The 23,519-nt window shown below is 47.6% G+C and overlaps 2 long non-coding RNA genes across 3 annotated transcripts; both read left to right on the top strand.

Moving 5' to 3' along the window:
- The first annotated feature begins 12,940 nt into the window (after positions 1 to 12,940).
- On the top strand, positions 12,941 to 13,918 carry LOC143820902 (uncharacterized). Its single transcript, XR_013225590.1, has 3 exons — positions 12,941 to 13,037; positions 13,397 to 13,542; positions 13,901 to 13,918. It is a non-coding gene; the product is annotated as an uncharacterized LOC143820902 (long non-coding RNA).
- A 2,234-nt stretch (positions 13,919 to 16,152) lies between these two features.
- On the top strand, positions 16,153 to 22,385 carry LOC143820445 (uncharacterized). Of its 2 annotated transcripts, XR_013225349.1 has the most exons (4): positions 16,153 to 19,162; positions 20,021 to 20,629; positions 21,135 to 21,455; positions 22,052 to 22,385. It is a non-coding gene; the product is annotated as an uncharacterized LOC143820445 (long non-coding RNA). The 2 variants fall into 2 exon arrangements; XR_013225348.1 differs by having other exon boundaries at positions 16,153 to 20,629.
- The last annotated feature ends 1,134 nt before the right edge of the window (positions 22,386 to 23,519 follow it).

The raw sequence follows: 23,519 nt of genomic DNA, 5'->3' as shown, positions 1-23,519 counted from the left end.
TCACGCGCGTCGAGGAATCGGAAACACGCCCAGCTGGAAGAGGCTACTAAGGATCATCTACTCCACCCCAACACACACACACGCACCTCTTCTCAGGGACTTCAAGTCCAGGCATATCTTGCATATGACTGCCTGGGGCGGCCGTGGCCCCTCGAATGGGTTTGCAATGTTTGGTCAGCGAGGCATGCAGCAACATGCGCTTTTGCACCCCGGAACTTGAGTCCAGGAGCGCCTTTAAGGCCAGTTGAGATTTATGCAAGGCATGCAGCGGGGGCCATAGGAGTACAGGTATAAGGGGAAAGCAAATTATATCTGAACTCTTATGATCCCTGTCTGAGGAAGCGGGCATGCCCACGGAAGCTCAGCCTGGCCTAAATCTTCGTTGGTGCTCCTAGATCCTATTTTGTTGCACTGCTTCAGACTGTCCACCTGAATACGCTTCTGCAAATCTCCTGCCCAGGTGAATATGCTTCTGCAAAGCTCTTCTATTTTCATCGCTCCCAAGAGCTCTGTGTGACTGACATCGGCCGCTCCCTACCTCTGCAAAGTTTTATTTCTAATAAAAACATTTTATTGTATTTATAATAAAAATCTAGATAAAAGTGGCATCTTGCTGGTCTGCATATGGATTCAGAAGGAAGGCCGGACTTCAGGAAAGACCTGGGGATCCCCTAAAATTGTAGCTCATCTCCCTCGTATCAGATATGCCCACTGGACAGATCCCAGGGCATTTTCAATCTGACCCATCTCCCCGGTTATGGTCAAAATGTAAAATGGTTTAATTGGTTAATGATTAAATGGTCAGTGTTGTTGATGTTGGTGCAGTTACAGAGTTTGTGTTGTATCTGTCCTGTTTGAACTGCCTTGAGCTGCAAGGGTAGGTGGTATAAAAATGGAATGAATGAATGAATGAATGAATGAACGAACGAATGAATCCATTCTCCTGGAATAAATGGCTGCTTTGGAGGGTGGACTCCATAACGTTATACTCCATTGAGGTCCCTCCCTGATCCAAACCCCTCCCACTCCCAGCTCCACTCTAAAGTCTCCAGGGATTTCCCAACCCAGAGATGGCAACCCTATCCAGAAGCATCCTATCTAATAAGTTCATAGGACTGCATCTTAGGCTGTACCTACAACAAAGTTTGAGTCCAGTGGCAACAATACCAATTTTGATTCATTTCTTTGATATATTTATTCCTTCACAGTGTTTTCCCTCAGAATTAAAAAAGCTTATACCATTGGTCGTAAAATTGCAGCTGGACTCAACCTGTGTTCTGCTGCTTCAAACTGACATTGTTACTCACCAGAATCTGCCTCCATGTTTGGCTGCACCTAGATACTTAAACGTGGATAAAATAATCCAACTGGCGTGTCCTGGTTCTGAATGGGGAGGTGGAGAGCAGCAGGCCCATCAAAGTAATGCTTCAGCTTTTAATCAAATTGCCACCACAATTAGGGCTGCCCACCTCCTGGGATTATAACTGATCTTCAGCCACTTTGGAAGGCAGGCTCTATGGTATCCACAGCTTCGTGGACCAGGACACTGGCAGTTAATTTCAGCAAGATGGAACGAGAACCAAAACTGAACCCAAGGAGTCCATAACCAACTCCAACTTGTATAAATCAGCCCACAATAGATCTTCCCGTCAATGCATGCCATTGGTCAGTTTCACTTGAAACTGACTGGATCCACCAGGTGGGATCTAGCCTTGCGCTGGTCAATTACATTTCAGGCTTCCTGCCTGGGACTTCAACCTTGGTCCTCGGCAGGACTACAGGCAAGTATTATGCTCCAAACCACACCTTCCCTAGGCCACACCTCTAAAATCTCCAGGTATTTCCAACCCAGAGCAAGCATCTCTATCGGTACCTCCCAAACAGGGCACAAAATTGCATAAGAAGGTAGTGTCTCCATGCTGTCCTTGACTCCAGCCCTAGCAGGACTGAAAATTAGACAACTACATCTATTGTTCCGTATCCTTGTATATGTTGTGTATATAAGTTGGGATTTTCTTGGGGGAAGTGGGTTGGGTTTCAGTGCAGTCCTGTCTTGGTACAGCTTGTACAACAACAACTAATATCTTTATTATGGTACTAGATCAGTAATCAAATACAGCTTGTATAATGTTCTGGCTCCAATAAAGAGCTGCAACAATTCCAGTGTCTGTGAATCATTGAACAACAAGATCCACCACGGATTTAACAGGGGCCTTTTCAGTGAAGTTTTTAAAAGGAATACTTTGCTTATCCCCATCTAGCTAGTATAAAGGTAATGGTATCGCCTGTGCAAGCAACGAGTCATGGCTGACCTTTGGGGTGACGCCCTCCAGCGTTTTCTTGGCAGACTCAATACAGGGTGGCCTTGCCAGTGCCTTCCCCAGTCATTACCATTTTACCCCCCCCCCCAGCAAGCTGGGTATAGCAGTATCCTGTTTCCACCCCAATGGAAGGAGGAGACACATTACTCCATACCTAGGTCTGTTAACCTCCCCATGGGGGCCTGGAGATCTGGAATTATCACTGAACTCCAGACTATAGAGATCAGATCCCCTGGATAAAAATGGCTGCTTCGGACGACTATGGCATTATACCCCACTGAGGTCATTTCCCGCTACAAACCCTGCCCTTCCTGGCAACTACTCCCAAATATCCAAGAATTTCCTAAACCAGGGTTGGCAAGCCCTGTCCTCACCTGGCCCTGAGCATTTTTGAAATATCTTGTACTGTCCTCCAAGCACAAATTACTGGCAAGAATAACAGCCCTTTCGGCATAGTAGTCCTGTCAGTTAAAAGGCCGTGCAGCTATCTCAGTAGGAATGATCGAAGTTTAATTGTACATAAATATAGTCGAGAGAAATCTCCATTTTGCTTACTATCATTTTGTTCTGTGTTTAAGGATTCAGAATGTAGTGTTTTTCCTCGACTTGCATGTCATTTAGATGCTTTATCGGTAACTATTACTTTTCGGTTTCTTCCTGTCTTAGTCTCCTGCTACAAGCTTTGATGATGTAGCTATTCATGTTAAATAGATCACAGCCCAAACTCATGTGTATGTTACTCTGGGGGAGAAAAAACAAACAAACAACAACAAAAAAACATTTGATTTTGCTTTCCTTTTGACACATATGTAAAGAACAGTGCTTTGCCTTCTCCCTGCTAAAGAGTTTGTGTTTTGGCAAACAGAAATGCTCGAGGGAAATTGTCAAAGATTATCTCCAGAACTGAGCAGAGCTTTTCCAAGGTGCTTCCAGTGACTCCTGAGTGGAGGTTAGTCAACAGGATGGGTAACGACTTAGCTCTTTTTTTCAACTTGTATTTCTATGAAACAACATTTTAGCTGGTTTTAATTATGGTTGCTCCTGTTGATCAGAAGAGAAGTAGAATACAGACACACTGGGAAACCAATATGGCAATAAAATATCCAAATTGGACTTATATAGAGTCGTCTCTCTTCAGTAATTCTTTTATTCTTTTAAGTCCCGACGCGTTTCACCTTATAGCTTTTTCAAGGGACGGTTTTTATATTTAAGGCGAACTTCAACTTATTAAGGAATCTCTTGATAGAGTTTCCATGGTACAAGCAGTGATTCCATACTGGGTCTTCTGTATACTGCCCGATAACATAAGCCACAATGCCACCCTTGCCCCCAAAGCCTTGAGATTCCACCAGCCTTAAGACAATGGAAGGAAAGTTTTCTCCAGCCATTTCCCTCTGCTGGATATTTTGTAAACCTCTTTCCCTCCAAAACATCTGGGTTTAGGGGCCCCTTTAAGATGGACCAAGTTTGATTCAAGAGATAAGATTCTTTGGTCACCCTTCTATCCTCCCCTATAAGCCCCCTGGTGCCTTCTCTCACTCTGCCAACATCCTTCTCTTTGCATTTTGCCTTTTATATCCAGGAACATCACAGCAGGAGTTGAGTGGCCTCCAGCTGCCTTTCTCCAGGGCGAGGAGCTCTCAAGGCTTGAAGTTCCCTGGAGCCTGAAGATCTATGGAGGACCCTTCTGGACAGAGACCTCAGCAAGGTACGAGTCCACCCTCCAAAGCAACTGTTTTGGGCTCATAATCTCAGTAATTCCGAGATCCTCAGGCCCCAACTGCAGAATGGCATCCTTAATCTGGAGATGTCCCCGAATTGATCCCAAAAAATAGCTCTTTGGGAGGACTGGCATTCTGGCATAATACCCTGCTGGATATCTGTATCTGTGTCTGTTTGGGCTGGTACATAGCACACATTTAGCCTTTTTAATACTACTGGGTCTTATTAATACTGGCTCTTTTTAATACTACTGATTTTAAGCATTGCCAAAAACGTGAAATGGTTTTTAATAAGAGTTTGCTTTCTGTCAAGCATTAGGCATTGACATCTGTTTTCTTCCAGTTCTGTGGGAGACCAAAGCAGTCCCAGTCGGGATACAATATTCCCCAGTAGACAGAACCAGAACCTCTGATGATGTCACTCGGAACCTCCCTTGGCTTGTCAGTTGGGTCCAGTCTCAACGGTCTACTGACTTGTGGACTCGCATCACCCTGCCAGGGAAATCTATATTTCATAAATACTCTAGAGTAGCAATCCCCAACCTGTGGGCCGCTGACCACATGTGGTCCGTCGACTAATTGGAGGTGGGCCGCGAAGGACACCTTCTCCCCCCCCCCAGCCCTTTACTTCATCCCCCCCCCCCGGCCCTTTACAACACCTTTCGGGTATCATTGTCTCCCATCACTCCCAGATGGGACTATCTCGTTGCAGAGGAACAAGCTCAGGGTTCCCATTGATTTGTCATTGTCATGAGTTAAAATTTCCATGAAAATAAAATGTTCCTTATGTTCATTGTTGTGGCGTGTCTGTATCTTATTTTGAAGGGATGTTTAAACATTACAGTCTTGAGCATCAGCTATACCCTGGCACCTGAGATGCCAATGAGGCCAGAGTTAAAACTCTTGTATGCAGAGGATGGCTAACCACATAGTGTCACTGGTGCTATTGAATGAGATAAGAAATAAATGAATGAAATATGCATCCTTGTTTATTCATGGGATGATTCATAGGAGGGCCCTAAATTTAAACTTCTCTGGGCATTTGGCCTTGCAGATGGATGAGCAGGAAGAAGAGGAGCTGTCTCTGGACAGTCAAAATGACAAAGCGGAAGGGGATGTGGACCGAGCTTCTGTCCTGGCCTCCCAGGAAGACATCTCGCCTCAGACAGCGGAAAAGCACAGCCAACTCCTGGAGGTCATTGTAAAGATGGTGAGTCTACAAGGGGGAGGCAGAAAGGCTGGTTGGTTCCGGGGCCATGGGGAATGAGAGAAGAATTCAGTGGGCAGGAAAGATCCTGTCAGTGCTGGAGGCAGGACCATGAGATTAGAAACCACTGCTGGACATTTGACAACACTTATTTCTATAATTAAATGAACCAAGTGGTTAGGAACAATATAGCAGGTTCAAAACAGACATAAGGAAAACCTTTCCACCCAAATGCATGAGAGTGCCAAGTCCATAGGATGAATGAGAGGCCACCACCCTCTTCCTGGGAAGCTGCCGAACGAGGCTTCAGCTGGTCATCCCAGTTGTCTCTTCTCTTCTCCTCTGACTGGCAGAAGCTACTCCCCAGCTGCCCCCGGGATCTCCATGGAGTGTGCAAAACATGGCGCCGGAACGGCCTGGCCAGGACTCCTGACAGAGGCAAAACGCTTCAGAGGCTCCTGTGCCCCAACCCCCAACCACCCGACTCTGAGATCCCAATGACACCATCCACAGCAGCCCTTGGTTTTTAAATCATGTTTCCCTTCCAGATTGCCAACGTTTACAGCCTTGACAGTGAACGGCAAGTAATTGACCGCCCCCATGCCCCACGGCCGGAGTCTACTGAAGACACCATCTTGAAGCAAGAGAGTTGCTACATTGTGGAAGGTGAAGACCTCCTCCAGGACTCCGTGTCTTCTGCAGGGTACTACCCTTGCTATCACACCAAAAGCACTCTGTGCGAGGCTGAGAACCCTCCAAAGCCGCCTAGAACGAAAGATGTTGGAGTTCAGGTTGGGGGTGCACTAATGGATCTAGCCGGAATGGGGGACCGAAGACTGGAGGTCAACCCCAGTGGGGAAAAGATAAAAAATGAGGTACGTGCTGCAAAACCCATCTAAGCCAAGAGGCCCATTCTAGAAGATTTGAGGAAAGTGGACCGTGGGACTCAAAAGACAGGGATGACTGTATGGGCCTCCCACTCACATCACCCTGGCTCTTTGCTGCATTCTGAAAGTCGCCCCCCAGATCTCTTCGGGGGAAATGTAGGCCCTCTTTGGCTGCTTGTGCCCAACTGCAGGCACTCAGAGATAGACTGCTCCTGCATGCAAGTGTCCTACTTGGCACTCTTCCACAAACAGGTCAAATTCAGTCAGCCAGATCTTCTGCTGACCCAGCCTTTTAGCAGGAAGTACATGGAAGGCATAGACAATTTTGCCTCTAGCAAAGACCATCTCTCAATCCTGCAGGCTCTGGAAGTGTCCACAGCAGACAAGGATTTGGGCACCCCACCAGCTCCATCGACGTTCAGACAGACTCTCCAAGGCTTGCTCCAGTGGGTACGCAATTCCTTTAGTCGTTGCCGTTCTGTGCCACAGGCAGAGTGTGGCCCCACACCCAAAGAAGAAAGGAGATGCAGGCCTCTGGGCAGACGGGTTACCAGCTGGATCCGTAAGCACTAGGGGTGTGTGAACCCAGACCCCTGCTGTGAGGTCCTCCAAGCGTAGGAACCACTGAACCTGGGGACGGCTGCCCCCTTGCTTCTTTGGAAGCAGCTGACGGTTTTATTTGTGTGACAATTCTATTTTTTTAAAAAACTGGCAGAGGTCTCCCCATTTCTAGTCTGGCCCTCAGAGGGGGTGGGAATCAAAATGACATTGATGCCACCGGTGCCTTGGCCTGAGTGCCCTTTTGTATCCAGGAACATCACAGCAGGAGATGAATGGCCTCCAGCTGCCTCTTCTCCTGGGCGAGGGGGGGATCAAGAGCACCTCAGTCCTCAGCTCTGCTTATCAGGATCCGGCCCCTGCCAGATTTTAATTCCCCTTCTGGAACGGGCTGAGACCTCCCCGTTTCTACTCTGGGCCTCAGAGAGGGCAGGCTATGGGAGTTCCAGGGCATCCTTGGCAACCTTTGATGATGTCAGCTTGGAACCTCGCTTGCCTTGTCAGTTGGGTCCAGTCTCAACGTTCTACTGACTTGTGGACTCGCATCTCCCTGCCAGGGAAATCTATATTTGATAAATACTCCCAGTCAGGGCCTTGAGGCTGAGGTCAGCCTGTGGCATCTCTCATTCCTGCAGGCTCTGGAAGTGGCTGCAACAGATGAGGACGTGGGCACCCCAGCACTTATATCCACATCCCAACGGACTCTCCAAGGCTTGCTCCAGTGGGTCCGCAATGCATTTAGGCCTCATTGTTCTGAGCCGCAGCCAGAGCGTAGCCCCATACCCAAAGAAGAAAGGAGACACAGGCCTCTGGGCAGACAGGTTACCAGCTGGATTCGGTAGCACCAGGGCCGTGTGAACCCAGAACCCTGCTAAAAGGTGTTCCACGTATGGGCACCTGAACCTGGGGATGGCTGCCTCCTACCTGCTTTGGAAGCAGCCAGCGGTTTTATTTGTGTTGAAATACTTTTTCTAATTACTGGCATTTCCTTGGGATTAATAATAAAAGATTTTAAACCAAAAGACTTTATGGATTTGTTCTCCAGGTACTTTATGGGGCAGCGTTTGGGGTTTTGCTGGTTGGGTGGTCTCAAAATCTAATAATAAACAAAGAAACAAGGGCCAATGACCCAGGAGAGATGTTGGGCTTCCAAGCACCCACCCCTGAGAATCCACCCAAGGGCGATGGGAAGGTCCCTGTGGAGATGGGCTGGACGACATCATCTTCTGTTGGGATTTCCCCATCCAGCCTAAAATTCCCATCAGGAGTGCCAAGCTGCTGCCAGAGAAGGAGAGCAAGAGGAAGGCCAGGGAGGAAGGGGAGATGGGGAGGCCCAACCCTATGGCTGCTGCCCGGGAGGTGGTTTTCTTTGTGTAGCAATATTTTTTCTAATTACTGGTATTAATAATAAACATTTTTAAACCAAAAGACTTTATGGATCTTTTCTCTAGGTACTTTATGGGGCAGCGTTTCGGATTTGGGGGGTTGCTGGGAGGATGGTCTCATTATCTTCTAATAAAAAAAGAAAATAGGGCCAATGACACATGAGAGATGTTGGGCTACCAAGGACCACCCTAATAGACCACCCAAGGACGATGGGAAGGTATCTGTGGAGATGGGACGCTTTGAGACTCCTTTGGGTAATGAAAAGTGGGATACAAAAAGCCAGCGCTTCTTTTTCTCTCTTGGAGAGCCAGCATGGGATAGTAGTTCACAAGTAGCGGACTCTAAACTGGAGGAGCCAGCTGGGAGATCATAGGGCTATTCTCATGGAGTTCTCTAAGAACTCTTTCAGCCCTCAATCGCAGCTTCTGTGGGGAGAGGGAGGGAAAGGTGTTCGTCCAGAAGGGCTTTGGGGGCAACATTCATTCAGTGCATTAGTCAGCCATAGGCCATTTCATATAATATAAGAATATACAAAATCAGTTAAAATCAAGACATAAAACTGAGATGATAATGAGGAGTTTAAAAGTTGTCAATTTATTTCCTGCATGGTAATAAAAGATTGCACAGATAAAAAGGAACCTAATTCTTGGGTTTAATCCTAATTGCACAATTTGGACCTAATTTTCCTAGCAGCGAGAACAAACAGTGAAACTCTACTGGTAACATAGGCATTGATATCAGACAGTAGAAAAATCACATATTTAGTTTTTGAGAGGCCAGAGGTGGTAGGGAGTATTCTTTTAATAAACTTGCCTCTTGGTTCATCATAGAGGGGGCAGTCCATTACATAGTGCATGAGATCTTCAATCCCTCCCCTATCACATATGCAGGTGCCTTCAGATAGGGGGAGATGAGAGAACCGTCCAGTACGTACCGCTATAGGTAGAGATTGAAACCTGAGATGGGTAAATGCCATTCTGAGTGTGAAAGATGGCAAACTCTACAGATATGAGAATCTACAGTGGATTCTCTTGAAATATTTGAAAAGAGGGATAACTTTGAACTGAGCAATTATATCACCTTCTAGTACTGAGTCCATTTGATAGATCCATTTCTGGAACTCCTTTGCTGAGCTTCCAGGCCTGTTTAGATCGTCTGGGATAGAGTAATCTGAGACAATACTATTTACGTATGCTAGATGGATTCTATTGCTAAAGGAACTGCTAAAATCCTTCTCATAAAGAGGTTCTTGATTTTTTCTAGGTTGTTAATCACTTGCTCATTCCTGTCCCAAGTCTCTGCACCGTATAATATGGAAGATTTTGCTTTGCTGCCAAATAGTTTAATGGCAGGGTCAACCAAGCAGCCTCCTTTGGAGAAGAATTTAACCATAGCCCCCATACTCCTCAGGGTAGCCACTCTCAAACTGGACAAGTGTGCCTTCCATGTTAACGTTTCACTCAGTGTTATGCCTAGGTATTTATAGGAGCTGCACTGTTCTATCTGTGTACCCAGGATACTCCAGGAAAAATTTTTTTGGACGTTTCCTGAAAATCTTGGTTTATGATAATTTATAGACAGGCCCTGATCGTTGCAGTATAAGCCTAGGCTGTACAAAAGTCTCTTTAGCCCTATTATAGTCAGTGATATCAACTTCATATCATCAGCATACATGTTGGTGGGTACATGAGTCAGGAATCAAAATGGCATTGATGCCACCGGTCTGAGTGGCCTTTCATGTCCAGGACCATCACAGTAGGAGGTGAGCGGCCTCCAGCTGCCTCTTCTCCTGGGCGAGGGGCTCTCAAGGCTTGCAGTTCCCTGGACAATGAAGATCTATAGAGACTCCTTCTGGAGCCGCTCCATTCGTTGCCCTTCTCAGACCAAGATGGCTTCCGGGTTCCCTTTGCCCTCAGGACTCCCTCCTTCTTCCCCCGCAGGCCTGGAGGTTTCAGATTCCACCCTCCAAAGCAACTGTTTTAGGCTCATAATCTCGGTAATCACGAGATCCTCAGGCCTCAACTGGAGAATGGCATCCTTACTCCAGAGATGTCCCTGAATTACAAATGATCTCAAGAAAATGGCTCCTTGGGAGGATCGGCATTCTGGCATACTGCCCTGCCGGATATCGGTCTGTGTGTGTGTCTGGGCTGGTACATAGCATACAATAAGGCACTGGCTCTTTTAATAATGCTGATTTTTATGGGTGGATAAAAACGTGAAATGGTTTTTAATAAGAGTTTGCTTTCCTTCAAGCATTCGGCATTGACATCTGTTTTCTTCCAGTTCTGCGGGAGACCAAAGCAGTCCCAGTCAGAATACAATCTTCACTAGTGGACAAAACCAGAATCTTTGACGATGTCAGCTCGGAACCTCGCTTCCCTTGTCAGTTGGGTCCAGTCTCAACGGTCTACTGACTTGTGGACTCACATCTCCCTGCTAGGGAAATCTATATTTGAGAAATACTCTAGAGCAGCTGCCAGAATGGATGAGGAAATGGTGAGAGAGACAATAACTTTCTGTCTGTAGGTTGAGGGGGCTGCGTACTCAGAAATGCCACTAGCTGTGGGGAAAGGCCAGAGAGATCTTGCTGGCTAAAGGGACCAGACCCCAAATGGCTTAGCTTCAGGTGGTAAAAACAGTCTTGCATCATTAGAGCGTGGGACACCAGGGAACCACAAGGCAAAGAGAACTAATAGGCTTGAGAAGTGGGTGAAATGGAATATCTGTCAATAGGAACAAATGTAAAATTCTGCATTTAGGAAGGAAAACCCATCTACACCAATATAAGATGGGGGAGACTTGTCTGGGCAGTACTATGTGCAAAAAGGATCTTGAAGTCTTAGAAGACCATACATGGAACATGAGTCAGCATTGTGACTCAGTGGCTAAAAAGGCAAATGGGATTTCTGAGAAGGGTCTTAAAGTTAACCTTCTCTGGATACTTTGGCCTTGCAGGTGCAGCAGCAGGAAAGACCGGAGGAAGAAGAGATATAGTAGGAGAGGCCCACTGATGTGATGGAACCCTTGGGTTTTGACAGCCATGCCTAGGAAACCAAGTGAGTCTTGAAAGGAAAGGCAGCCCTGAAACTATCTCCCCATTCTCTCGCTACCTTCTATAGAGGGGGAGATCGGCCACTCCACAGGCCAGGCCCTCCTAAGCATTCCACCTGGGGCAAAAAGCCACCTGGAGAGCCCACATCCCTCCCTTGAGCCACAGCCCCAGAGTCACAGTCAGGGCCGTGAGGCTGAGGTCAGCCTGTGGCATCTCTCATTCCTGCAGGCTCTAGAAGTGGCCACAACAGACGTGGACGTGGGCACCCCAGCAGCTCCATCCACGTCCCGACAGACTGTCCAAGGCTTGCTCCAGTGGGTCCTCAAGGCGTCATCATTCTGCGCCACAGCCAGAGCGTAACACCGCACCCAGAGGAAAGGAGATGCAGGCCTCTGGGCAGACAGGCTACCAGCTGGACTCGGAAGCACCAGGGCCATGTGAACCCAGAACCCTGCTGAGAGGTCCTCCAAGCGTAGGCACTTGAACCTGGGGATGGCTGCCTCCTTGCTTCTTTGGAACCAGCTGGCAATTTTTTTCGTGTGGAAATACTTTTTCTAATTATGGGCATTTCCTTGGTATTAATAATAAACATTTTTTAAACCAAAAGACTTTATGGATTTGTTCTCCAGGTACTTCATGGGGCAGCATTTGGGTTTTGGGGGGTTGCCGTTTGGGTGGTCTCAGAATTCAGCCGGCGAGGGGACATGAGGGGGGGGAGCAAGAACACCTCAGTCCGCAGCCCTGCTAATCAGGATCTGGCCCTTGCCAGATTTTACCTCCCCTGCTGGAACTGGCAGAGGCCTCCCCGTTTCTAGTCTGGGCCTCAGAGAGGGCAGGCTATGGGAATTCTGTGGTATCCTTATGCCTTTGTCCAGAACGGCATTGGTGGTAACAGGACAAGGAAGATTGGACTGCAGGAGACAGGAATCAAAATGACATTGATGCCACCGGTGCCTTGGCCTGAGTGGCCTTTCGTATCCAGGAACATCACAACAAAAGGTGAGCAGCCTCCAGCTGCCTCTTCTGGGCGAGGGGATCTCAAAGCTTGAAGTTCCCTGGAGCCTGAAGATCTATGGAGGACCCTTCTGGAGCCGCTCCATTCATCACCATAGAACCAATCTTGCCCTCGGGGGGACTCCACAAGCCAACTGGTGATGGCTTGATGAGCTCTCTCCTAATGCTACACTCTGTCCATGATTTCGGAGAAAGGAGATCAGCCACTGAAGGACAGTCCCTCAAATCCCGGCATTGGTGAGGCGGTGAGCTAAAATCTCATGGTCAACCGTGTTGAACGCTGCTGAGAGATTTAATAAGTAGTGTCGATCTGCCCCGGTACAGCTGGCGATGGAGGTCGTCCATCAGAGCGACCAGCACTGTCTCTACCCCATCTTTGGGATATTCTCATGGAACAGTTCTCTCAGAGCTCTTTCAGCCCTCACTCACGTCTCCTGTGAAGAGAGGGAGGGAAAGGGGTTTGTCAGCTGTTTTGGGTATGAGAAACCAGCTCTTCTTCTTCTCTTGTGCCCACGTTCTCAAGTGTTCAAAGCCATGGGGAGGGGGCAATGGCCATTCAGCACTCGAGTGTACTTGATGGGGGAGCAAGAGGAGCACCTCAGTCCGCAAGCTGCTGATCAGGATCTGGCCCTTGCCAGATTTTTACTCCCCTGCTGGAACTGGCTGAGGCCTCCCCGTTTCTAGTCTGGGCCTCAGAGAGGGCAGGCTATGGGAGTTCCAGGGCATCCTTGGCAACCTTTGATGATGTCAGCTTGGAACCTCGCTTGACTTGTCAGTTGGGTCCAGTCTCAACGTTCTACTGACTTGTGGACTCGCATCTCCCTGCCAGGGAAATCTATATTTGAGAAATACTCTAGAGCAGCTGCCAGAACAATGGCTGAGGAAACGGTAAGAGAGACAATGACTTTCTGTCTGTAGGCTGAGGGGGCTGCAGACTCAGAAATGCCACTAGCCGAGGGGAAAGGCCAGAGAGATCTGGCTGGCCAAAGGGACCAGACCCCAAATGGTTTAGCCTCAGGTGGTAAAAATAGTCTTACATCATTAGAGCTTGTCTTATACATCAATCACAACATTGGAGAGCAGTTATGTTCTACTGATCTGCTGTTCTACTGTAGATCATATTAGGAATGTCACAATAAATAAATTATACGGTAAGAATTAGCACTATGGCGCCCATTATATGCAACCAGTACTTTGACCAAGGGCCAAATGGCCCCATCTTCATCACCAGACTTTCTTCACAATAGCTCTTCTCTCTGAGTGGCTTCATCCACTATCCTGAATGTTCATTGATGATTGAAAGGACATCTTCCAAGAAAACACCAGGTGTTGGAGAGGCACAAGGGAATTGTGAGGGAAGGAGTGGAGAGGGGCCACCAGCCCACTGCATCAGGTCTGGATCCATCCTTTCAAGGGGCTTTTTCCCTTGCTTTTCAATTGTTATTCCTACCAGATTGGGACACCTGGGAACCACAAGGGGAAGAGAACTAATAGGCTTGAGAAGTGGGCTAAAGGGAATATCTGTCAATGATGGCAAAGGTAAACTTCTGCATTTAGGAAGGAAAACCCATCTACACCAATATAGGATGGGGGAGACTTGTCTGGGCAGTAGTATGTATGAAAAGGATCATAGAGTCTTAGAAGACCATACATGGAACATGAGTCAGCAGTGTGACTCTGGCTAAAAAGGCAAAAGGGAATTCTGAGAAGGGTCTTAAAGTCAACCTTCTCTGGATATTTTGGCCTTGTAGGTGCAGCAGAAGGAAAGACCGGAGGAAGAAGATGTAAAGCTGGAGAGGTCCACTGATGTGATGGAAGAGTGTGGACCTCTGCACAGGAAGTTCCTGGAAATATACCTGCCATGCCTAGCAAATGAAGTTAGTCTTGAAATGAAACGTAGAAGCTGGGCAGATAACCAGAATCACAGGCTGGGTTGGGATTTAGAGGAATTAAAGAAAAATCAGTTAGAGGCCCATATCCAGAAAATGAATGAGGGAGCAAACGAGCTGCCAGGAGGACACGCCGGTCACTATGAAGCTGCCATATGCAGTGTCTGGGTGCCTGTTTCCATAGCCTGGTCTCCACTCCCCGGACTTGAGCATCAGCTATAAACTGGCACCTGGGATGCCAATGAGGCCAGAGTTAACACTCTTGTATGCAGAGCATGGTGTCCGGGCTAACCACATTGCATCACTGGCGCAAATGAACGAGATAAGAAATAAATGAATGAAATATTCATTCTTGTATATTCATGTGATGATTCAATCGAGGGCCCTAAATTTAAAGTACTCTGGGCACTTGGCCTTGCAGATGGATGAACGGGAAGAAGAGGACCTTTCTTCGGACAGTCAGAATGACAAAGTGGAAGGGGATGCGGACCGATCTCTCTGAGAAGATAAAATATGAGGTACGTGCTGCTAATCCCATCTAAGCCAAGAGGCCAATTCTAGAAGCTTTGAGGAAGGTGGACCATGGGACTCAAAAGACAGGGATGACCATATGGGGCCTCCCACTCACATCACCCTGGCTCTTTGTTGCATTCTGAAAGTAGCCCCCCCCCCCAGATCTCTTTGGGGAAAATGTAGGCCTTCTTTGGCTTTTTGTGCTCAACTCCAGTCACTCAGAGATAGGCTCGTCCTGCATGCAAGTGTCCTACTTAGCACTCTTCCACGAACTGGTCAAATTCTGTCGACCAGATCTTCTGCTGACACAGCCTTTCAGCAGGAAGTACCAGGAAGGCATAGGCAATTTTGCCTCTAGCAAAAAACACCCCCCCTGAATGGGTCCAATGGGTAAGGAAGATGGCTGGAGTTCAGCCCTGAAAACATCTCCCATCTCTCCCTCCCTGCGATAGAAGGGGAGATTGGCCACTCCACACTCCACAGGCCAGGCCCTCCTGCGCAGCCCACCTGGGACAAAAAGCCACCTGGAGGGAGAGCCCATATCCCTCCCTGGAGCCACAGCCCCAGAGCCGCGGTCAGGGCCGTGAGGCTGAGGTCAACCTGTGGCATCTCTCATTCCTGCAGGCTCCGGAAGTGGCCACAACAGAGGACATGGGCACCCCAGCAGCTCCCTCCATGTCCAGGTGGACTCTCCAAGGCTTGCTCCAGTGGGTCCGCAATGCCTTTAGGTGTCGCCATTCTCAGCCTAGCTTTAATACCTTTTAAAGTTCCCAGTCCATCTTGAAACACTCCAGAATGAGTATTTAGGATTTTTTTTTACTGCTGGCATTCCCTTCAGGCCCAAGTTACATATTACTTTCCAATCAATTCTTAGTTCCCTCAACCAGTTCCTGCCATGTAAATTTGGTCTATCCCCCTTTATGACCACAGCTTGTAAATCCCACTGTTGCCCTTTGTACTTCACTGGGATCCACACTGACCCTACTATAGGAATATTTTCCCCAATTTAACTTTCTGCAATTTAACTTTCACATTTTCCAGGGCCTTGAGGCCTACCTTCCTCTGTTGGTAAGTCTTTCCATTAATCACTGTCACTGCGGCCCCTGTATCTATTTCCATGCACACAGGTTCATTATCCAAGTCCACAGTGACTGTATAGGGTGCGACTCTTTGTGCCTTAATAGAATGCAGGGTGTGAACCAGGCCTTCTTCCTTTTGAGCCTCTTCCAAATAACAAGCTTCCAGCTTCTTCCCCTTGGCCTTAGGAATGGGTAAGTCATTCTGTGGGCCTTGTTGAACCCTCTGAAATCTTGCTCTATGTGTTCTAGCTAGATGCCCCACCTTCAAAAATTTGTGGCACTAGGAAACTTTATGCCTGCAAACCAAGGCTGAGTGACTCCCTCCACACCGGAAACATCCCCCTTGGGCTTGAGGCTCTTGCTTCTGAGTTTGTATTTTATGTAAGGAGTCCATCTGCACCTTTAGGGTGTTAAGTTGTAAATCCTTGACATTTTTCGTTGCAGCCTCCATGGCTGTTGCCAGTTCTACAGCTTTGGGCCAAGTCAGATTGTTTTCTGACAATAGCTGCCATTGAATTTTCTCATCCTGCACTCCACACACAAGTCTATCTCGTAACATATCCTCCAAAACATTTCCAAAGGAGCAATTTTCTGTACGTTTTCTGAGTTCAGCTATATAGTCTAATATAGATTCACCTTATTTCCTCATTCTGTTATGGAATTTAAAACGTTCCACAATGATATTAGGACTTGGGGTATAATGTTCAGCCAAAACCTTTTTCAAATCTGGGAAATTTTTGTCTCCAGGCTTTTCAGGATGCACCAGGCCTCACAAGAGGGAATACGTTTTTCTGCCACACACACTGAGAAATATTGCTTTCTGTTTAGAAGCATCTGTGATTTTATTAGCCAAAAAATAGTGATCGAACCGTTGCCATTCCTCCTTTTCTGAATCAAACTCTTCAATTTTGCCATATGAAGCCATGTTTGTAACGTCGTCGCCAATTTCGGAATCAAGCAATCTAGATACTCACAGGAGCTGCAGAACAAAACTTCACTATTTTGCAACCTAGCTCCAGCTAACTTAGGAAAATGAAAGCAAGGCAAAAGAATAAATTGAGGGGTGGAGTTTCCCTCCACTTTAATAAGGTTTCAGTTAACTCTTTACTATCTAGTTTACTGCACAGAAGACCATCACGTTGGTTTTAAGATAATTTATACACAGGCCCTGATTATTGCAGAGGCCTTCCTGTTTCTAGTCTGGGCCCCAGAGAGGGCAGGCTATGGGAGTTCCTGAAGGGCGTTGGTTGCAATGTTCATTCAGTTTATTAGTCAGCCATAGGCCATTTCCAATAAATTAAGAATATACAAAATCAGTTAAAATCAAGACATAACATTGAGATGATAATGAGGAGTTTAAAAGTTGTCAATTGACTCCCTACATGTTAATAAAAGATTGCACAAATAAAAAGGAACCATAATGATTAAGGTTTTAATCCTGATTGCACAATTTGGACCTAATTTTCCTAGCAGCGAGAGAAAACAGTCCAACTCTACTGGTAACATAGGCATCTATATCAAACAGTAGAAAAATCGCATATTTAGTTTTTGAGAGGCCGGAGGTGGTAGGGAGTATTCTTTTAATAAACATGCCTCTTGGTTCAGAGGGGGCAGTCCATTACATAGTGCGTGAGGTCTTCAATCCCTCCCCTATCATATATACAGCTGCATTCAAATAGGGAGAGATGAGAGAACCGTCCACTGTGCACCGCTATAGGTAGAGATTGAAACCTGAGATGGGTAAATGCCATTCTGAGTGTTAAAGATGGCAAACTCTACATATATGAGGATCTACAGTGGAATCTCTTAAAATATTTGAAAAGTGGGTCAGCTTTGGACTGAGCAATTATATCATCTAGTACTGAGTCCATTTGATAGATCCATTTCCGGATCTCCTTTGCTGAGCTTCCAGGCCTGTTTAGATCGTCTGGGATAGAGTAATGTGAGACAATACTATTTATGTATGTTATATGGATTCTATCGCTAATGCAAGTGAGCTTTAAGTTTTGCCTGATGACGACACCAGAATTCTTTTGTGTACATTTCAGCCAGTATTTCATGGTGATTATGGTGACCTGTGATTTATGGATGGTAATCCCAATTCAGCCCTCATAAGAGCCACTGGAGATCCTTGAGGAAGTGCTAAAATCCTACTCATAAAGAGGTTCTGGAGATCCTTGAGGAAGTGCTAAAATCCTACTCATAAAGAGGTTCTTGATTTTTTCTAAGTTGTTAATTACTTGCTCATTCCAGCCCCAAGTTTCTGCACCATATAGTATGGAAGGTATTACTTTGCTGTCAAATAATTTAATGGCAGGGTCAACAAAGCTTCCTTTGGAGAAGAAGAATTTAACAATAGCCCCCATACTCCTCAGGGTAGCCACTCTCAAACTGGACAAGTGTGCCTTCCATGTTAACGTTTCACTAAACGTTATGCCCAGGTATTTATAGGAGCTGCACAGTTGTATCCGTGTATCCAGGATATTCCAGGAAAAAACTTTTTGGACGTTTCCGGAAGACCATCACCTTGGTTTTAAGATAATTTATAGACAGGCCCTGATCATTGCAGTATAAGCCTAGGCTGTCCAAAAGTCTCTTTAGCCCTAGTATAGTCAGTGATATCAACACCATCTCATCAGCATACACGTTGGTGACAAGAGGACCAGGAAGGTTGGACTGCAGGAGTCAGGAATAAAGATGACATTGATGCCATCCGTGTCTTGGCCTGAGTGGCCTTTCGTATCCAAGACCATCACAGTAAGAGGTGAGTGGCCTCCAGCTCCCTCTTCACCTGGGCTAGGGGCTCTCAAGGCTTGCAGTTCCCGGGAGGCTGAAGATCTATGGAAGCTCCTTCTGGAGTTGCTCCATTCGTTGCCCTTCTCAGACCCATATGGCTTCCCGGTTCCCTTTGCCCTCAGGACTCCCTTCTTCTTCCCCCGCAGGCCTGGAGGTTTGAGACGGAGGACAGAGACCTCAGCAAGGTACAAGTCCACCCTCCAAAGCAACTGTTTTGGGCTGTTAATCTCGGTTATCCCGAGATCCTCAGGCCCCAACGCGAGAATGGCATCCTTAATATGGAGATGTCTCCAAATTTCAACTGATTTCAAGAAAATGGATCTTTGGGAGGATCGGCATTCTGGCATAATACCCTGTTGGATATCTGTCTTCATGTGTGTGTGGGCTGGTACATAGCATACAATTAACCACTGGCTCTTTTTAATAATGCTGATTTTTATGGGTTGCCAAAAACGTGAAATGGTTTTTAATAAGAGTTTGCTTTCCTTCAAGCATTAGGCATTGATATCTGTTTTCTTCCAGTTCTGTGGGAGACCAAAGCAGTCCCTGTTGGAACAGAATCTTCACCAGTTGACTAATCCAGAACCTTTTATGATGTCACTCGGAACTTTCCTTGCCTTGTCAGTTGGGTCCAGTCTCAACTGTCTACTGACTTGTGGACTGCATCTCCCTGCCAGGGAAATCTATATTTGATAAATTCTCTAGAGCAGCTGCCATAATAATGGCTGAGGAAATGGTAAGAGAGACGACTTTAGGTCTGTAGGCTGAGGGGGCTGCATGCCCAGAAATGCCACTAGCCAAGGGGAAAGGCCAGAGAGATCTGGCTGGCCAAAGGGACCAGACCCCAAATGGCTTAGCTTCAGGTGGTAAAAATAGTCTTACATTATTAGAGCTTCTTATATATCAATTACAACATTTGAGAGCAGTCATATTCTACTGATCTGCTGTTCTACTGTAGATCATATTAGGAATGTCACAATAAATAAATTGTACGGCAAGAATAAGCAGTTTGGTGCCCATTATGTGTAATCAGTACTCTGACCAAGGGCCAAATGGCCCTTTCTTCATCACCAGACTTTCTTCACAATAGGACTTCTCTCTGGGTGCTTTTCATCCACTGTACTGAATTTTCATTGAGGATTCAGTGATTATCTCCCACGAAAACACCAGGTGTTGGAGAGGTACAAGGGAACGGTGAGGGGAGGAGTGGAGAGGGGCCACCCGCCCTCTGCCTCAGTTCTGGATCCATCCTTTCAAGGGGCTTTTCCCATTGCTTTTCAATTGTTATTCCTACCAGATTGGGACACCTGAGAACCACAAGGGGAAGAGAACCATTAGGCTTGACAAGTGGCCTAAACAGAAAATCTGTCCATAGGGACAAAGGTAAACTTTTGCGTTTAGTTAGGAAAACCCATCTACAGCAATATAGAATGTGGAGACTTGTCTTGCCTAGGTTGTGCGAAAAGGATCTTGGAGTCTTAGTAGACCATAAACGGAGCATGAGTCAGCAGTGTGATTCAGTGGCTAAAAAGGCAAATGGGATTTCCGAGAAGAGTCTTAAAGTCAGCCTTCTCTGGATACTTTGGCCTTGCAGGTGCAGCGGCAGGAAAGACCGGAGGAAGAAGAGGTACAGCAGGAGAGTCCAATTGATGTGGTGGAAGATAGTGCAGAAAGACCTTTGCATTGTGACAGCCCAGAAGAGTGTGCACCTCTGCAGAGGAAGTCCCTGGAAATATACCTGCCTTGCCTAGCAAACCAAGTGAGTCTTGAAAGAAAAGGCAGAAGCTGGGCTGATAACCAGAAGCACAGGCTGGGTTAGGGGCTGGAGGAATGAAAGAAAAATCAGTTAGAGATCCATGTCCAGAAAATGAATGAGGGAGCAAACGAGCTGCCAGGGGGACATGCCGGTCCCTATGCAGAGCATGGTGTGCAGAGCATGGTGTCCGGGCTAACCACATTGCATCACTGGTGCAAATCCTTGTTTATTCATGGGATGATTCATATGACGGCCCTAAATTTAAACTTCTCTGAGGACTTGGCCTTGCAGATGGACGAACAGGAAGAAGAAGACCTGTCCCTGGACAGACAAAATGACAAAGTGGAAGGGGATGTGGACTGAGCTTCTGTCCTGCGCTCCCAGGAGGACATCTCGCCTCAGACAGCAGAAAAGCACAGTCAACCCCTGGAGGTCATCGTAAACCTGGTGAGTCTTCCAAAAAGTGGCAGAAAAGCTGGTTGATTCAGAGGCCAGGGGGAATGAGAGAAGAATTCAGTGGGCAGGAAAGATCCTGTCAGTACTGGAGGCAGGGCAATGAGATTAGAAACCACTGCTGGACATTTGACAACCCATATTTCTATAATTAAGAGCCTCTTGTGGCACAGAGTGGTAAGGCAGCAGTCATGCAGTCTGAAAGCTCTGCCTATGAGGCTGGGAGTTCGATCCCAGCAGCCAGCTCAAGGTTGACACAGCCTTCCAAGGTCGGTAAATTGAATACCCATCTTGCTGGGGGGTAAATGGTAATGACTGGGTAAGACACTGGCATGTGCAAAACATGGTGCCTGAACGACCTGGCCAGGGTGCCTGACTAAGGCGAAAGGCCTCTGAGGCTCTTCTGCCCCCAAACCCACCCTCCCCTGACTACGACTACGAGATCCCAATGGCATCATCCAAAGCAGCCCTTGGTTTTTAAATCATGTTTCCCTCCCAGGTTGCCAACGTTTACAGCCTTCACAGTGAGCGGCAAGTGATTGACCGTCCCCATGCCCCACGGCCAGAGTCACCTGAAGAGACCGACTTGGAGCACAAGGGTTGCTACATTGTGGAAGCCGAGGACCTCCACCAGGACACTTCCGCTGGGTACTACCCCTGCTACCACACCGAAAGCACTCTGTGCGAGGCTGAGGACCATCCCAAGCCTCCTGGAACTAAAGATGTTGGAGTTCAAGTGGGGGACACACTAATGGATCTAGCCGGCAAGGGGGACAGAGGACTAGAGGCCAACCCCAGTGGGGAAAAGATAACAAATGAGGTACGTGCTACTAACCCCATCTAAGCCAAGAGGCAAGTTCTAGAAGTTTTGAGAAAGGTGGACCGTATGGGGCCTCCCACTCACATCACCCTGGCTCTTTCTTGCATTCTGAAAGTACCCCCCCCCCCCCGATCTCTTTGGGAAAAATGTAGGTCCTCTTTGGCTGCTTGTGCCCAACTGCAGGCACTCAGGGATAGACTGCTCCTGCATGCAAGTGACCTACTTGGCACTCTTCCACAAACTGGTCTAATTAATTTGGCCAGATCTTCTGCTGACACAGCCTTTTTAGCAGAAAAGTTCCTGGAAGGCATAGGCAATTTAGCCTCTATCAAACACCACCACCCTGAATGGGTCCAATGGGTCTGGAAGCTGGCTGGAGTGCAACCCTGAAACCATCTCCACCTTCCCTCGCTTCCTGCTATAGAGGGGGAGATTGGCCACTCCACACTCCACAGGCCAGGCACTCCTGCGCAGCCCACTTGGGACAAAAAGCCACCTGGAGGGAGAGCCCACATCCCTCCCACGAGTCACAGCCCCAGAGGTACAGTTAGGGTCGTGAGGCTGAGGTCAGCCTGTGGCATCTCTCATTCCTGCAGGCTCTGGAAGTGGCTGCAACAGACGAAGACGTGGGCATCCCAGCACCTCCATCCATGTCCTGACGGACTGTCCAAGGCTTGCTCCAGTGGGTCTGCAAGGCGGCGGCGTTCTGCACCACAGCCAGATCATAGCCCCGCACCCAAAGAGGAAAGGAGATGCAGGCCTCTGGGCAGACGGGTTACCAGCTGGATTCGGAAGCACCAGGGGCGTGTGAGCCCAGACCCCTGCTGAGAGGTGCTCCAAGCGTAGGGACCACTGAACCTGGGGACGGCTGTCTCCTTGCTGCTTTGGACACATCCGGCAGTTTTATTTATGTGTAAATACTTTTTCTAATTACGGGCATTTCCTTGGGATTAATAATGAAAGTTTTAAAACCAAAAAGCTTTATGGATGTGTTCTCCAGGTACTTTATGGGGCAGCGTTTGGGGGGTTGCCAGAAGGGTCATCTCAAAATCTAATAAACAAAGAAACAAGGGCCAATGTCCCAGGAAAGATGTTGGGCTTCCAAGCACCCACCCCTGAGAGCCCACCCAAGGGCGATGGGAAGGTCCCTGTGGAGATGGGCTGGACGACATCATCTTCTGTTGGGATTTCCCCATCCAGCCTAAAATTCCCATCAGGAGTGCCAAGCTGCTGCCAGAGAAGGAGAGCAAGAGGAAGGCCAGGGAGGAAGGGGAGATGGGGAGGCCCAACCCTATGGCTGCTGCCCGGGGGGGGGGGGTTGCAATGGAGTTACCACCGCCATCTTGGCAATTGAAAAATGTTGTGGCATCTCCACCCCTCACAGAGCAGTGAGTGCCAGCATGGGTAAGGTAGGTGGGGCTGAGTGAGCTCTAGAACAACTGTGACTGACCAAGGTCACCCATCTGGCTGCATGGGGAGGGGGAGGAGGAATGGGGATCCTTATGCCTTCGTCCAGAAGGGCGTAGGTGGCAACAGGACAAGGATCGTTGGACTGCAGGAGGCAGGAATCAAAATGACATTGAGGGCACCGGTGCCTTGCCCCAAGTGACCGTTTGTATCCAGGAACATCGCAGGAGGAGGTGAGTGGTGTCCAGCTGCCTCCTCTCCTGGGTGAATAGCAGGCATGACTTCACACAGCTTCCTAGCTTGGCAGATGGGCGGAAGCGCTGATAATTTGTCCCTCGACCTCTGTGCAGACCTTTGGGAGGGTTGGCTGCTGGGTTGAGCCATGCAGCTACTCTGTTTGCACATCAAGAGGAGTGTGTGTGTAGCTTGGGTCTAAGTAAAAACAAATGCACTGGTTAATTTGGGGCTCATGAGGTCTGCAGTTTTTTTTCTGATTTTATGGGCTTCATTGGCCGGCCGGCCTTCTTCCCCCAGGGGGGCCAGAGGTGGCTGATTCGGGGAGGACGGTATAGAAATACGAATGAATGAATGAATGAATGAATGAATGAATGAATGAATGAATGAATGAATGAATGAATGAATGAATGAATGAATGAA

The sequence above is a fragment of the Paroedura picta genome, chromosome 11 (genome assembly GCF_049243985.1).
Source record: "Paroedura picta isolate Pp20150507F chromosome 11, Ppicta_v3.0, whole genome shotgun sequence".
Lineage (NCBI taxonomy): Eukaryota > Metazoa > Chordata > Lepidosauria > Squamata > Gekkonidae > Paroedura > Paroedura picta.
This window is presented reverse-complemented; position numbering and strand designations above follow the sequence as displayed.